General features: G+C 48.4%; 1 long non-coding RNA gene and 1 pseudogene across 1 annotated transcript; one reads left to right on the forward strand and one right to left on the reverse strand.

Moving 5' to 3' along the window:
- Window positions 1-279: 279 nt before the first annotated feature.
- LOC125521605 lies at window positions 280-12,995 on the reverse strand. Its single transcript, XR_007289335.1, has 3 exons — window positions 12,797-12,995; window positions 12,078-12,176; window positions 280-6,421 (listed from the first exon to the last, which is right to left on the reverse strand). It is a non-coding gene; the product is annotated as an uncharacterized LOC125521605 (long non-coding RNA).
- Window positions 6,462-11,853, forward strand: LOC125521604 (annotated as a pseudogene).
- Window positions 12,996-15,478: the final 2,483 nt, after the last annotated feature.

Below are 15,478 nucleotides of genomic sequence, written 5' to 3' on the forward strand. Positions count from 1 at the left end.
TGACTTTTGGTTTGGGACATATGTGGAAATGAGAAAGTGGTTGAGGGCTTTTGGAGCATATCACTAAGCATTTTGAGCAAGCAAGCCATTAAGCAACACATCATCCCCTTTTAATAGTATTGGCTTTTAATATGGACTCAATGTGATCTTGGATCACTAAAATGAAAATGTAGAGTCTTGAGCTTGTGCCAATATGTGTCCTTAGCATTTTGAGGGGTCCACATCTCTAGTCCATGCCATGCCAATCATTGAACTTTCTGAAAAGATTAACTTGAATGGATATTAGTTCAATGAGCTATATGTTGTTAATAATTACCAAAACCACCCAGGGATTAGTTGCACTTTTAATAGGCGAACGTCACCGCCGCGCCAACCAGCCCCTTTCGCGCGCTCCTTCCCCTCGCCGCCTCCGGCGGCAGCGGGGCGCCCCCTCCACCTCCTTCTCCCCTCCCCTGCTCCCTAGCACGCGTGCTCACTCGCACCGATGGCCCTCGCCAGATCTGGAAAGCCCCTTCCTTCCCGTTGTCCATGGCCTTGCCTGGGTGGCCGTGGCCTACTTGGTGTCGGCGTGGCCCTCGGCGGTCTCGGGGGGAGGCGGGCTGCTTCCTCCGGGTCCTGGTGACGCGGCTGCCCTGGGTGGCCGGCGGTCATGGAGGGAGTTCCCGGCCGCCGCTGAAGACTTGACGCCAGATCCAGCATGCTCCTGATCCGATCTGGTGGTATGCTTGGGCTTGGCCCGTCCATCGTCTGTGGTCCTTGGGCCACTTCTTCTGGGTACCCGGTATCCTAGATCTAGGGTTTGGCTTCGTGCGGGTGCAAGGTGCATGCTTTGGTGTGCAGTGAGTGGTGGTTTTGCGTCAGTCCGGCAGCCGGGGCGGCCGAATGCGTGCTGGCGGCCCATCGCCATGTGGGTGGTGGGTGAAGGTGGATCCCCTTGGTCACAGGAGCGGCGGCTCCGGACGGTGAGCACGATGACACCATCTCAGCAGGTGTCGATGTGCGGGTGCTCATGTGTCGCCTCGGCCGCTTGGGTGGCGAGGTGGATTACTTGGGGGCGTCCGGCTTGCGGGTGTGTTCTTCGCGGCCTCCGGCCTAGTCGGGGCGTTGTCTGCATATTGCCTCGGTTGGCCTTGGCTGATGGACCTGGGTGGTTGGCGTCGTGTCCCGAGCGAAAGCTCTGTCCGACAGTGTCGGTGCCGGTGATAGCGACACTCTGGTTGTGTCGTTTTTCTCCTTGGAGGTGTCATCGTGGGTGACCTGTATCCACCATGCACTCTAGGTGAAAACCATGTGTCTGTGTGTCTGGCATGTTCCAGACCAGACGATGGCGGCGTTGTGGTGTCGTTTCCTCCTTGGAGGCTCCGTCTCATGGGCAAGGTCCCATCTTACCAATCACTGAGGTGAGTTCTATAGATGGCAGCTTCTTTTTATCGTGTGTTGGTCCAAGCTTCAACGTCGGTGCACTCCCGAGGAGCTAGGTTCGGTGAGGTGGTTGTGCTTGAAAGCCTCCCTCTGTTGTCTTGGCACCAGCTTCCATCTGCGCTCTAGGGTGCTGAGCACTCCATTGTTCAAACGGTGCGGCGCCCTTTGAGTCAGGGCGAGGAGCTGGGGGCTCCTATCGGCGATGGAGCAGGATGATGCTATTTTGTCGGACGCACAGGCGATGGCAATGGCATAGCCTCTTTTGCCGGCTGGTTTCCTTCCGGAGTTGGCCTTCTTCGCACTATTGGTCTTCCAATCATGTTTGAGGGCTCCTATGCCTTGTTGTATTATTTTTGAGCTTTGTCGCTCCCCCTGGGCACCCATGTATCTTGCCGGAGCTTTTCCTTTTGTTCTGCAGTGTTATGTTGAGTTGTGATATTGGTTGTAAGAGCTTCATTAATTTAAAGCCGGGCACCAGCCTCTTCTCTAAAAAAGTAAGCCGGCAGCAACCGAATGAACTAAATAACTATTAACATTACAGCAAGTAAAAATGTGCGCTATTTTCCTGCTGAAAAATAAGCTTGATTAGGGCATCTCTAACGGCGACCTGCAAATTCCCTCCGGTATCCGTCCGCGGACAGGACCAGTCCGCGGACACTGATATTGGAGGCCGCCATCCAACACCGTCCGCATACATTTCAGCAACTAATTGAACTAACCAGACAAAATTCATACAAACACGACAGATTTCATACAAAATGTATGACATTCATATATACACGTCGGATTTTCATCACATTCCCAACATTTAAAAAAAAGACCAATTCGACCCTAAACCAACCCTACAGGGGCGTCCAACGTCCAAGCCCTTGTCGTCCTCCATCTGTCGTCTCTCATGCCCTACTCATCCTCGAAAGGGTCCGCGCCTTGTCCATCGCTGGTGGACGTGAGGTCCACGATGGAGATGGTGGCGCTGGCACCATCGTCGTCGAACTGGCCCGCCCAATAGTTCATCGGCGAGGCATAGGAGGCGCAACTAGCGTTGTTCTCATCCATGATAACCTGCAGCTGCGCCTCCGCGGCGGCTGCTTCCTGACAAGCGAGGGCTTGAGCGCGGATGGCATTGTAGAGCGCATGCTGCTCCATGATGAAGTTGGGGTTCACCGCGGCCATGTCCGCCACGGCCTCCTCGCTCACACGCTCGCCATTGATTTGGCCCTCCACCAGACAGTGCTACTCAAGGAGGAACAGGTTGTACCGGTGTTCCTCCTGTGCCTGTTCCTCATGTGCCTGTTGGAACGCCGACATAGGCGCCGTCACAGGCTTCTCCTCCGCCATGGCGGCGTTGAAGTGCGTCTACGCCTGCTCCATGGTGAGTCCGGCATGCATAGGCAAGTGCTCGGGCTCCGGTGTGGCATCGCCGGAGCCCGTCTCCATCGTGGGGTTGTCCTCGTCGTTGGATATCTCGGGCGATTTGGCTGGCATGCCGGCCTTGATCCGCCTGGCACGATGGATTTGCTAGCCGGTCGCAAGGGCGGCCACCTCGTGCTTCATATCCGTTGATAGGCTCTCCCACATTGCATTGCCGCCTGCAGTCATGGCAAATGTGGTGTGGACAAGGGAGGAGGATGTGGAGCGAGCGACTTGAGTTGTGGAGTTAGCCGGATCTCGCTGAGGCCAGGCATCCAGGTGCATTAATGCGTGGCGCCAGAGTGGGTTTCTCGGCCGGCGAGCCTGCTTAATAACGGCATACGGACAGACACGGCGTTGAACGGGCGTGGTAGATATCCGACCGTCCCATCCAGTAACGCATGCACGGATACTGAGGACGCGTCGCGGGCGGCACCCTCGGCACCGCTTCAATGGCGGAACCAACGAGAGATCATGTCCGCTCTGAGCCGACATCAATGTGGAGCGGCCGCTCTACAACGGCATGAATGCGGGCAGTTGGCGTTGGGAGGGAATGCGCACGAGCGAGAGCGGTGGGTTTTTAGTGGGTCAGGGCAATCAGACACGGAAGTGGGTGTTGTCCAGACGCCCAAAAAACCCCCCGACGTTTGTCTTTGGATTGCAGAAAAAAGCATGTCCAGACCGCTCGGCGGACCGATACATGCCCACGTTAGATGGATTTCACGATCCGAACGTATGCGGACCATTTGAGGGTCAAGATGCCCTTAAGCATCATATTTATTTGAATCTGAGCTTGATGGATGGATTTTTTTTTTCTTTGAGGTAGAGAGAGAGAGACTTGATGGATGGATCCTATGATGATGACCTGATGAGACGCTCGTTCATACCGCGCCAATATTACCGTACCATTAACGTTCTTCAGGAAAGTTCTCTGCCGCTGGTCTGGTCTTGGTAGCGCGTCCAGATTATGGAGCGCCACTGTTCATCAGGCAAGTGCCGGTGGCCCTTTTTGACAGGATGCACCTTTTTTCTTTTGGCAAACTGTAGCCCTCACTATTATTCATTAACATCTGTACAGAAAATATTTTTTCCTGAGGGAAAGGAGTTGGCTTGAAAAGGCCGTATTGACAGGATGCACCCTGGAAGGTGCACCAAAGACATAGAAGAAGTGCGGTGACGCTGGCTTGGGTCAATGCAGTGCATACAGCCATAGAGTCGCCTCGCTATCTTAGGCTGAAGAAAGTGCGGCGCCAAAAGGAGGTTCAGACTAATGAGATGGACAGGCGGGGCCTCTCTGGATCGTAACCAGGAGAAATATAAGAAAATGTAGGAATTTGACAGGTATACGCGTACGGCACAATTATTGGAAAACACATAAAACTTACAGAAATAGTCTTTTTTGCGGAAAAAACATGCAGAACTAGTGTTTTCGTTTTGTGTGTGAAAAAACATGCAGGGTTTCAATAGAACAAAATTAGAACACAAGGAAAGTGTGATTCCAGGAGATGTTGAAATTTCTACGACATTACGGCGTAGGAAGTCAACCTAAAGAACATTTCCGGCACAAGTTTGCCACACTAAGATCCTCCAAATATCCTATGAAATTCCTACGATCCAGAGAGGGCTGCAACAATTTTTTAATCTGATTCTTGTCCTTTGAACACAACGTTTTGTGCAAATTTTAGCAACATTGGTAGCTGTTCTTGTGTTCTTGGCCTCACGAGAATTTGATTCAAAGTAATTATCCATTAAGCAAATCCATAGCTAGAGATCGAGAACACTTTCACTTTTACGTTTCGAGGGAAAAAAACTGTTGAGCCCTCAAACTATTTGTGTTGTCCGACTTAAACCTAAACTAAGAAGCAACCTAAAATTAACCACTTAACTTACTATAAACATTAGACAAAAACCTAGCCAGTCCTGATAAGTACTTTTGTGTACTGAACCTTTGAAAAAAAACGAGAAAAAGATCATGGTAGTAGAGAATGTTAAGATATGATGACCTGTGAAAAATCATCAAAAAATATGGTTATTTATGCCATGTGCATAAATGATAAAAGAACTTCATTTATCTTTGGGATAAGTATATTTTTCGTCCCTCAACTCTCTCGATAGTATAGAAATGGTCCCTTAACTTTAAAACCAGTAAATCTTAGTCCCTCAATTTTTCAAACCGGATAACTTTAGTCCCTCATACCATTTATGGTTTCGTTGATCACGTGGCATGGTTTTGACCCTGGTGGCCGTGGCAGCTTCTGCGAGGGAAGCAGCCTGGAGCTTGGCCAGCGTTCACGCCACCTCTAGCTTGGTCACCGTACTCGCCGCATCAAGCTTTGACGAGGCGACGAGGCCGATAAGGTCCTTGGCTGGCACCACGTCTCGTTGGCATTGAGCTGAACACCACGGTCCAATTTATTTTGCATCCTCATTTTTTTTTCCTACTTCCTCTTATCAGTCGAAGCTAGCTACTACCAGGTTGATTGATTCCTTCAGGGTAAATCGATTAGCTAGCATACGTTGCTTGTGTACGTATGCATCTCTCTCCGTGTAGCGTGTACTGCGGTAGCTAGCTCGGAAAGAACTCGAGCTAGCCGTGCACCTCCCCGAAAGGACGCGTTCCCGGCTAGAAGTACACAAGTAACAGATGCATTCACGATTGGAGCCCGCGCGGACCGGGGCGGCCGCCTTCGTCCTACGGGCCGGTTTGAGATACTGTCCCTGTCCGGCGCCGGCGCCACTTGGAACAACGGGGCTCGCAGCGTACCTCGCCTGTGGGCGGGTACCGTGATGGGAGAGCTACCCGCGTCCGGGCTCTAGCCCCGTCATGGTGATTGCAGCCACGTCCGGCAACACCACGTACGAGAGGCTGCCGCTGGATCAAGCTACGATGAGGGCCGTGCATTGGCGTGGAGGAGGAAAAGAGCCGGTGTCGTCCCCCTCCTGCTCAAGGCTCAAGCTACGACCAGGGCCATGCAGCCACCGGCCACCACGATCTCCTCCCGCCTCTCCATGGCTCTCCAATCTCCCGATCTAAGTTGGCCATAGGTGGCAGGAGCCCATGAGCCAGAGTGTGCACATCAACTATTCGATGAAATGTCTATTGCGTGGGAAATAGAACGAAGAAGAGGTGACAGTCAACTCCGAATACCAGGGTCAAAACCATGCCACATCATCAACGAAGCCATCCGAAGCGGTATGAGAGACTAAACTTATCCGGTTTGAGAAGTTGAGGGACTAACCTTTACCGGTTTTGGAGTTAAGGGACGATTTCTATATTTTCAAAAGAGTTGAGGGACGGAAAATATACTTATCCCTTTATCTTTTGGTGTTTTTCGTATGCTACATGGATTATCATATTGGTTGATGATTTTCCTTTTTGGTTCCTACTTTAAACATTCTCCACACCTTCTTTTCATTCTGAAATACAAACCACACTCTAAACCTTAACCTGATTATAGAGTTGTTTGTACCCTATAATTGGATGAAAATTTGAAAACGATGTGAACGTTGGGGATGTTACAAGATTGGGACGCAGCTTCAGTGCCTTAAAGGCACCTGCTTTTGGGTCACTGACATGTGGGCCAGCCACCTGTTGGAACAAAATTAGAACAAAATTAGAACACAAAGGTAGGTGCCTTAACACACCGAAGCATCATCCACAAGATTGGAACCTCCAAACATTCAACCAGAAACATGACTGTTTTATCTTCTGTAAAAAGGATAGAAGATGAGTATATTTAACTCTTCTTATGATTGCACATGACACAAACACTCTTTTTTTGTGAAATTTTGAATGTCATAAATTCCTAGCATTCACTTCCTGTATTATATATTTCACATTTTTGTAATATCAAAATTCATGTTCATTATTCTTCAGGATGAAGCGTGCATCCACACTGTACCTCAGGCAACCACACACTCCTGCTGATGTTGGAGGATGGCTGGGTCAATGCAATGTATGTAAGCAGAGGTTCGAGGCATCACCCTGTCCCAGTCTGAGATGTGAAGGGTAATCTCTTAGCGTCCAAATGCGTGTTCACAATACAAATATTCCACAAGTGTGGATTTGAGCAACTACCAAGTCACAGCTAATTTAGTCAGCAAATAGTTTGAATGAACACCATATCTGATCCAAAAGCATACCCCTGATGCATCATGCCCGTTTCCATCATATTGACCACTGAGCCGCGAATATGTGTGCTATTTTGAGCGGTTGGCTACTGACACACTCAACAGCTGAGTACTTAAACATCCGTCTGCAAATGAAAGCTTTCATCACCATACTCCATAGCTGTAGCCTGTGAACAACAAAAATGGCATCTTCGGGTGTCTTGCTTCCAGGCTTTGTTTGGTTTCTATACCTCTTCTGCTTCCTTTGCAGCCTACCACTATCCACCTGCAATGAAACTGAAAATGATAGGCAAGCTCTCCTCTGCTTCAAGTCCAGGATCTCGGGTCCAGCAGGAGTTTTAGCTTCATGGAGGAACACGTCCTTGGACGTTTGCGACTGGCATGGGATCACTTGCAGCACGGTGTCCCCTTGTCGTGTGATTGAGCTGGACCTTAAGTCAGAAGGCATCTCAGGCCCCATATCGCCTTGCGTTGCCAACCTGACCTCTCTTGCAAGGCTTCAGCTGTCAAACAATAGCTTCAATGGTGGCATACCATCGGAGCTTGGCCTCCTAAGCCGGCTCCGTGATCTCAACCTCAGCATGAACACTTTGGAAGGTAACATACCACCGTCTTTGGGCAGCAGCCATTCTCTTACATATGTCGATCTTGGGGTGAATGCTCTGACAGGGGTCATCCCGGAGTCCCTAGCAAATAGTCCATCTCTTCTTGACATTTCCCTCCAAAAGAACAACCTTGTTGGTTCTATACCTGTTGTTACTGCCACCTCCCCACCTATTCAATACCTCGATTTAAGCTATAATCATATTTCAGGAAAAATACCTTCCTCGCTAGGGAACCTTTCCTCCCTCATCGATCTTCTTCTTACAGAGAATAATTTAGTAGGGAGTATACCAGACAGCTTAGGTCATATTCCAACACTGCAGGTACTGGCCTTGACAGCCAACAACTTGTCTGGGACAGTCCCACCATCTCTATTCAATATGTCATCTCTGACATTTCTTGGCTTAGCAAACAACTCGCTTGTTGGAAGGTTACCCTCCAATATTGGCTACACACTCCCGAATATTCAGGATTTAATCCTCTCATCAAACAAGTTTGATGGCCCTATCCCAGCTTCTCTTCCCAAAGCTTACAACCTTCGTCAGCTTTACCTGTATACTAACAGCCTAACTGGGTTTATACCCTTCTTTGGGTCATTGCCAAATTTGGAGGAACTTGATTTGTCATACAACAAACTAGAAGCAGGAGACTGGGAATTTGTCTCTTCACTCGCAAATTGTACCAGGTTGACTATGCTGATGTTGGTTGGGAACAATCTTCAAGGCGAAATGCCAAGTTCAATAGGCAATCTTTCTGATAGTCTGGAGTGGCTGTGGCTAAGGGAAAACCAAATTTCTGGGCCTATACCACCAGAGATTGGCAATCTTAAGAGCCTCCACAGGTTGTACATGGATTACAATCTTATCACTGGAAATATACCAGCAACAATTGGTAATTTGCACAGCTTGGTCCATCTATCCTTTGCACAAAACAGACTGTCAGGGCAAATCCCAGATACTATTGGTAATCTGGTTCAGCTAAATTCTTTGAAATTGGATGGGAACAACATTAGCGGAAGGATACCTGCAGATATAGGACATTGTAATCAACTCCAAATACTCAACCTTGCTCACAACTCACTAGATGGGAATATACCAAGTGAAATCTTCAAAATTTCTTCGCTTTCTGAAGAATTGGACTTGTCACATAATTACCTATCTGGGGGAGTGCCAGTGGAAGTTGGCAATCTCATTAATGTGAACAAAATTAGCATATCAGATAACAGGTTGTCTGGCAACATCCCATCCACTCTTGGCCAGTGTGTGGTTCTGGAGTACTTGGATATTTCTCATAACAATTTGTTCGGAAAGATTCCACAGTTCCTCACATCCTTAAGTTCCCTGCAAAATCTCAACTTATCCTTCAACAATTTTGATGGAGCAGTTCCAGGAGGCAGTATTTTTAACAATACTGGTGCAGTGTCAGTTGAAGGAAATCATGATTTGTGTACCAGCATTCCAACAGGAGGTATACCTCTTTGTTCAACACAAGTTGACAGAAAAGGGAAACAAAATTCATCGGCTCTAGTCCTACGGATAGTAATGCCAGCCGTTTCTGCTGTCCTATTAATTTTGTCATGTATTGCAACAATTTACTGGAGGAAGAGGATGCAGGAAAATCCAGATTTGAAAGAATTCAGTGAGCACATGAAGAAGATATCATATGAAGACATTGTAAGGGCAACAGATAGGTTTTCTCCAGCAAACCTAATTGGATCAGGATCATTTGGAGTGGTTTACAAGGGCAGTTTAAGGCTTCAGGAAGATCAAGTTGCCATCAAGATTTTCAGCCTAAACAATTATGGAGCAAATAGGAGCTTTATTGCAGAGTGTGAAGCCCTGCGAAATGTCCGTCACCGGAATCTTGTAAAGATCATCACATCATGTTCTTCTGTGGATTCTAATGGGGCAGATTTCAAGGCCCTAGTGTTCCAATACATGCCGAAAGGGAACCTAGAAATGTGGCTGCATCCGGGAGACCTTGAACATGGTGAGAGACATATCCTGACTTTAAGCCGAAGGATCAATATTGGCTTGGATGTAGCCTTTGCTTTGGATTATCTTCATAACCAGTGTGCATCTCCACTAATACACTGTGACCTAAAGCCAAGCAATATTCTTTTGGATCTTGACATGGTTGCCTATGTCACCGACTTTGGCCTGGCAAGGTTTGTATTCACAACATCAAATGTACAAGAAGGTGATTCAACAAGTCTGGCCTGCCTAAAAGGATCCATCGGATACATCCCTCCAGGTGAGACTAAGCATATCCTCAGTAATGTTGAACTATTGGGTTCGTTTTTTCTTTAGAGTTGTACATATACTGCAGATTTCTCTAATTGTGTTTGTAAACGAAATGCAGAATATGGCATGAGCGCAGAGATATCAACCAAGGGTGATGTCTACAGTTTTGGAGTGCTTCTGTTACAGATGATAACAGGGCAAAGTCCAACTGACAAAAATTTCAGTGATGGTGCAAGTCTTCATGAATTTGTTTGTAGAGCATTTCCAGATAATATTTGTGACGTTATTGATCAAACAATGCTAGAAGATGACAGCAATGCACAAGAAGTAATAAAGAACTGTGTCATTCCACTTGTTAGAATAGGCCTCTCTTGCTCCATGACATCTCCCAAAGAGCGGCCGGACATGGGCCAAGTTTCTACCGAGATCCTTAGAATCAAGCATGTGGCCTCACGCATGTATGTCAGATGAAGCAAAGCATAGGCAGGATGGTTGCTAGCGAGAAAATTTTGTGTAAAGAATAATGATGATGCACTATCTTATTGCTTTTCCTTCTTTTGAATTCAGTTAGACAGATAGTGACCCTTGTTGACAGTGTAATCTTCTCTTTTGCTCTATTTCAGTTTTTAAAAATTTCTTCTCTAATCTCAGAATTGCAATAACTCACGGCTGGGCTAGTTATTTTTTTTCAAATGTAACTTCAAATTTCCTGAAATTTGAACAGTAGACTCACATGAATATAGTATCTGATTTTAGGAAATTTGAACAGTACAAATCATATATTAACATCTTTAAATATTTTTTATTAATGATTTTACAATAATTAATCTCGAATATTAACAATAATAAACTGAATATTAACATATTCTAATCTTGAATATTGTGCATTGTTGGTATCTGAGCTAGTGTTTAATCATTGAAAGGTTGAAGTATCTAAATTTAGAAGTTAGCACAGGTAAAGTAATAAATGCTAAAGAAAATATTGATATAAGGTGCAGAATAAATCCCTCTGAAGAATTTGGCATACTACTCATAGCCAACTAAATACAATTGTTGATTTGATATATAGCTTTTTTATATCCTGGGGGAAAAGAAAAGACAACTTGGACCAAAAATTTGAAAGTTTATTTAGAAAATACAAAAGACTCGTAGAAAAGTACTCTGGATTGAATAATAAAATTGATCTAGTTCTATATAAACTAGAGGAAGCAAAGGCAAAGCAAAATATAGTATTTGTAAGAATAACGACTACATTAAAGAAGAAGTGCTATCCATCGGAAAAAATATAGGCCACTGTCCATGTAAAAGTAAAGACCCAGGTGAGATTATTAGATACATTGGATATCGAAAAGATAGTGCAAGAAGTAAAAACTTTTATCATTTCATAAAGGGTCGATCGGATACATCCCACCAGGTCAGATTAAGCATATCCTCAGCAATGTTAGATTGTTGGGTGTGTTTGTTCTTTACGGAGTTGCAACTTGCAAATGCTGCAGATTCTTTAACTGTGTTTGTAAATGTAAATGCAGAGTATGGCATGAGTGAAGAGATATCAACCAAGGGTGATATCTACAGTTTTGGAGTGCTTCTGTTACAAATGATAACAGGGCGAAGTCCAACGACGGAAAATTCAGTGAAGGTGCAAGCCTTCATGAATTTGTTTGTAGAGCATTTCCAGATAATATTTGTGAGGTTGTTGATCCAACAATGCTACAAGATGACAGCAACGCACCGGAAGTGATGAAGAACTGTGTTGTTCTAATGGTTAGACCGGCCAGGCATGGGACAAGTTTCTGCCGAGATCCTTAGAATCAAGCATCTGGCCTCACGCATGGATGTCAGATGAAGCAACGATTGGCAGGATGGTAGCTAGTGACAGAAATTCATGTCAAAAAGAACGATGGTATAATATCTTATATATGGCTTTTCCATTTGTTAGTTCAAGTTAGTGAAACTTGCAGACTGTACCCTTCTCTCTTGCCATAGCATTTCGTTTCACGTTTGGATTTTCCCTTAGTTGTACAAGTGAGTAGTATTTATACAAGCACAGCCTGAACGATCAGAGCTAGATTGATTTGCGCAGTCAGAGTAAATATTTGGGAAGCTGACTTGGAACCAGATAGAGGATTAACCCTCGATTTTGAACATGGCTTGAACACAAAATTCACCTCAACAAACCAGAGTTAACGGGGTTGAGAACCAACCTACGCCCAATCTGCGGAGAAGAACGCCCCATATCAAGCAGATAGGCATGTCACAAGCGTGTACCTGGTTGCCGCGGAAGCCTAGTTTGCCCCGCCCCTTGATACTGACCGCCGCTGCTTGTGACGTGCCACCCGCTGATTGTAGCCCAAGCTGTTGCTGTGGCTGAAGAGAAGACCATGTAAAAGCAAGTGCTTAAGGAGGCAAAGTGGTCTGAAGGCTGAAGCTACCTTACAAGATGAACAATCTAGCTAGCAGTCTGTTCTGTTGGCAGACCTTCACCCTACCCGCATTACTGTCTCTGAATAAGCTCTATTAAGGTTTCATTTCCCACACAACAAACTCTAGTAAGCAAACGAAGGAGCTCATAAACTGCATCTACATCATAGCTAATAACGGCAATCGAACACGACCAGTCTTCTGCAATCAGCAGGAAGAGATAATGAAGCATTGGCAACCTCACAAAAATTAGAACATGTCAGATAAACAATAACAGCTACCTCTCAACAGTCAAAACCCCTACGAAATGCAAACCAGGACCAAAATTCAGTAGTGAGCCGGCTGCAGGCAAAGGTATAAGCTACAGTATATTATTGTTCAGCAGATTCATTTAACCCTGCATCACGCCACTTGTCTGGAATCCAATCAGGAAAATGTTTATATGAAACCTAAACTCCAATTGGCTTCAAAGTTCAATTGATCATGAGATAATCGAACCGGGCGATTAATTAGTTGGTACTAAGATTGCAGGCGGGGAGGGAGGGAGGGGAAGGAGTGGGGGTCACCTCTGCCGGCGATGGGATGTTGGTGCGGGCGAGGTACTAGCAACGGAGGCGGCGACGTTCGGCCCGTCCCTTGGTGACCGAGGCACCGCAGAACGCCATGTCGACGCGCGGCGGCGCCACCAGGACCTTAAGCCTGCCGGACGAGGGCATGGCGCGGAGGCGCTGGATCACCATCTGCGGCGGAGGAGTAAATAAGATAAAACTACTACTTTACATGTTAGATTTCAAAAAACTATCGGTTTTTAATTTTTCGCTGATAACTACCAAGTTAGGGATTGACTGTTTCAAAAAACTCTAAACACTTTAAACCGTTTTATGACAGATCGGGCCCACTCCTAAACAATCCGTTTGTTTGACCGTTTGGTTTGACCGTTAACTTACATGTGGGTCCCACATGTAAGTTGCCTCTTGTTCCTCTTATCTTCTCTTCTCTCCTTCTGTCTCTTTCTTCTTCCTCTCCCCTACAGCCACCACCCATCGACGGCAAGGAAGAACGCCGCGCGGAGGAGCAGCCGCATCGCAGGAGCACGGGCCGCACCTTGGCCAGGGGCTCAGGCCGTCGCGAGCCACGCGCCATGGCCGGGAGCGCGCCGAGGAGCAAGGGCCGCCTCCAGCTGCGCCATGGTCAGGTGCTCGGGCCGTCGCGAGCCGCACGCCATGGCCAGGAACGCGCGAGGAGCAAGGGCCCCCGCCAGCCGCACCATGGACAAAGGCTCTGGCCGCCTCCAGCCGCACGCAATGGCCCAGGAGCAGCGGCAGTTGTTGGCAAGGAGCTCCTCCACCTAGCCCGTCGCGAAACGAGGAACACTCGTTCCTAGCGGCGGCCTTCGCGACGAGGAACGACTAGAGAACCCCGCCTTCGCGACAAGGAACGCGGCGGCCGCGCCGCCTTCTTTCGCTTGGCCGCGACCAGGCCGCCGGCGAGCTGCCTGCGCCGTTCCTCAGGGAGCAGTCAGGGACCCGGTTGCTTTTTCTAGAAAACAGCCAGGGACCCGATTGCTTTTTTAAAAAAGTTACAGGGACCTCATTGCTTTTTTAAAGAACTTACAAAAATACTGACATATGGGCCCTACATGTAAGGTATCAGTCAAACAAACGGTCAAACAAACGGTTCTCTTACGTGCGGGTCCCAACTGTCATAATCATGATTAATTTTAAAGCATTCTGTGTTTAGGGTTTTTTGAAACAGTCAACCCCTGACTTGGTAGTTATTAGCGAAAAATTAGAAACCTATAGTTTTTTAGAACCCTAGCCTGTAAAGTAGTAGTTTTATACTATTTACTCGCGGCGGAGACGTAGGACTGGAAAGTGGAAAGTGGGGGAACCTGACCGGTGAGCCTGTCAGGACAGGGCCGTACCGCCGGCAGCCTGTCAGGACTCTGACGCTCTAAGAGCATCTCCAGCTGTTCAGACCGCGAACCGGCGATAATTTTGGCGTGAGGGTGATCGGGTTCCTAGCCGCCACCCCCAGATCGTCCTCAGTCGACGCTTTTGTAATTTTTTTTAAAATATACTTGAACAAAATTCGGCAAACACGACATAGATTCGGCGATATTTAGGCGTTTCATAAACTTTTTGCATATTGAAAACATAAAAATATACTAAAAGAAAAAAATTGTTGTCGCCGCCGCCTACAGGCCGAAGAGCTTGCTGAAGGTGTTGTAGTCGTCGTCGTCCTCCTCCTTCTCCTTCTTCACACCATGGTCGTCCCTACTGGATCTCTGCCCGGGGTCGCACTGGCGGACCGGTTTGGCCGGCGGCAGCACGTCGTCGTCACTGTCCTCGAGGATGATGACGCCTCCCTCATCGCGACCACGGCGGCGAGCGGCGATCTCCTCTAGGGCGCGGCATTGGCGCTCCATCTCCAGCCGGGCCCAATCTTCCCGCGCTCACTTCATGGCGGCCTCGTCGTCGAGTGCGGGCATGTCATCGCGCGTGCTCGCTCTTCACGGCGGCGATTCTCGGCTTCGTCTTTGGCTTGACAAGGCGGGATGTAGGCGCCGAGGAGGCACGATCGCCCTCGTTGATGATGAGGGTATCTCCGCGGGTGCGCCGGCCGAGCGGCGTTTCCATGGGCTCGGCCTTGACGCCGACGAGCGTCGGCGACCCAGGGGAGTGGGAGGAGGAACAGGAAGAGGAGGAGGACCCGCCCAGCATGCGCCTCGGCAGCCACGGGTCGCCACTCTGACGGGGGGAGGGCGCCTGGTACTCGAGCGGCGAATCGTTGCCACCCTCGAGGTACTCAAGGACGGCATGGAGCGTGCGGCCGGGGCGCCCCACCACAGGTGGCGGCCGTCGCTGTTGTTGCGCCCCTTAACCACCATGTTGTTGGTGGAGGCGAGCCACTCCTCCTGCCGGCGTTGGAAGTACGCCACCCAGTGCGCGTGGTCGTCTTCGGCGTACTCCGGAAGGCCCCGCTCCTCCTCCGTTAGAGAGGCCCAAACGCGCTCTATTTCGGCGTGGAAGTAGGCGGGTAGGCGACGCCGGGCTGCGAGGGGACCGGGACGCTCCCGGCGTTGAGCCTCCACCGCCCCGGCACACACATGGCGGGCGGCGCCGGGTAGTTCGCCTCGTGGAGGAGGTTGGCTTCCCACTCGTGCAGGTGGCGGCGGCCGAAGCCGTTGGCCGCTGCTCCATCGCCGGGGAACTGCTCTCCCATCGGCTGGGGCGTGCACGCGGTGG

This window comes from Triticum urartu, chromosome 7, assembly GCF_003073215.2.
Source record: "Triticum urartu cultivar G1812 chromosome 7, Tu2.1, whole genome shotgun sequence".
NCBI lineage: Eukaryota > Viridiplantae > Streptophyta > Magnoliopsida > Poales > Poaceae > Triticum > Triticum urartu.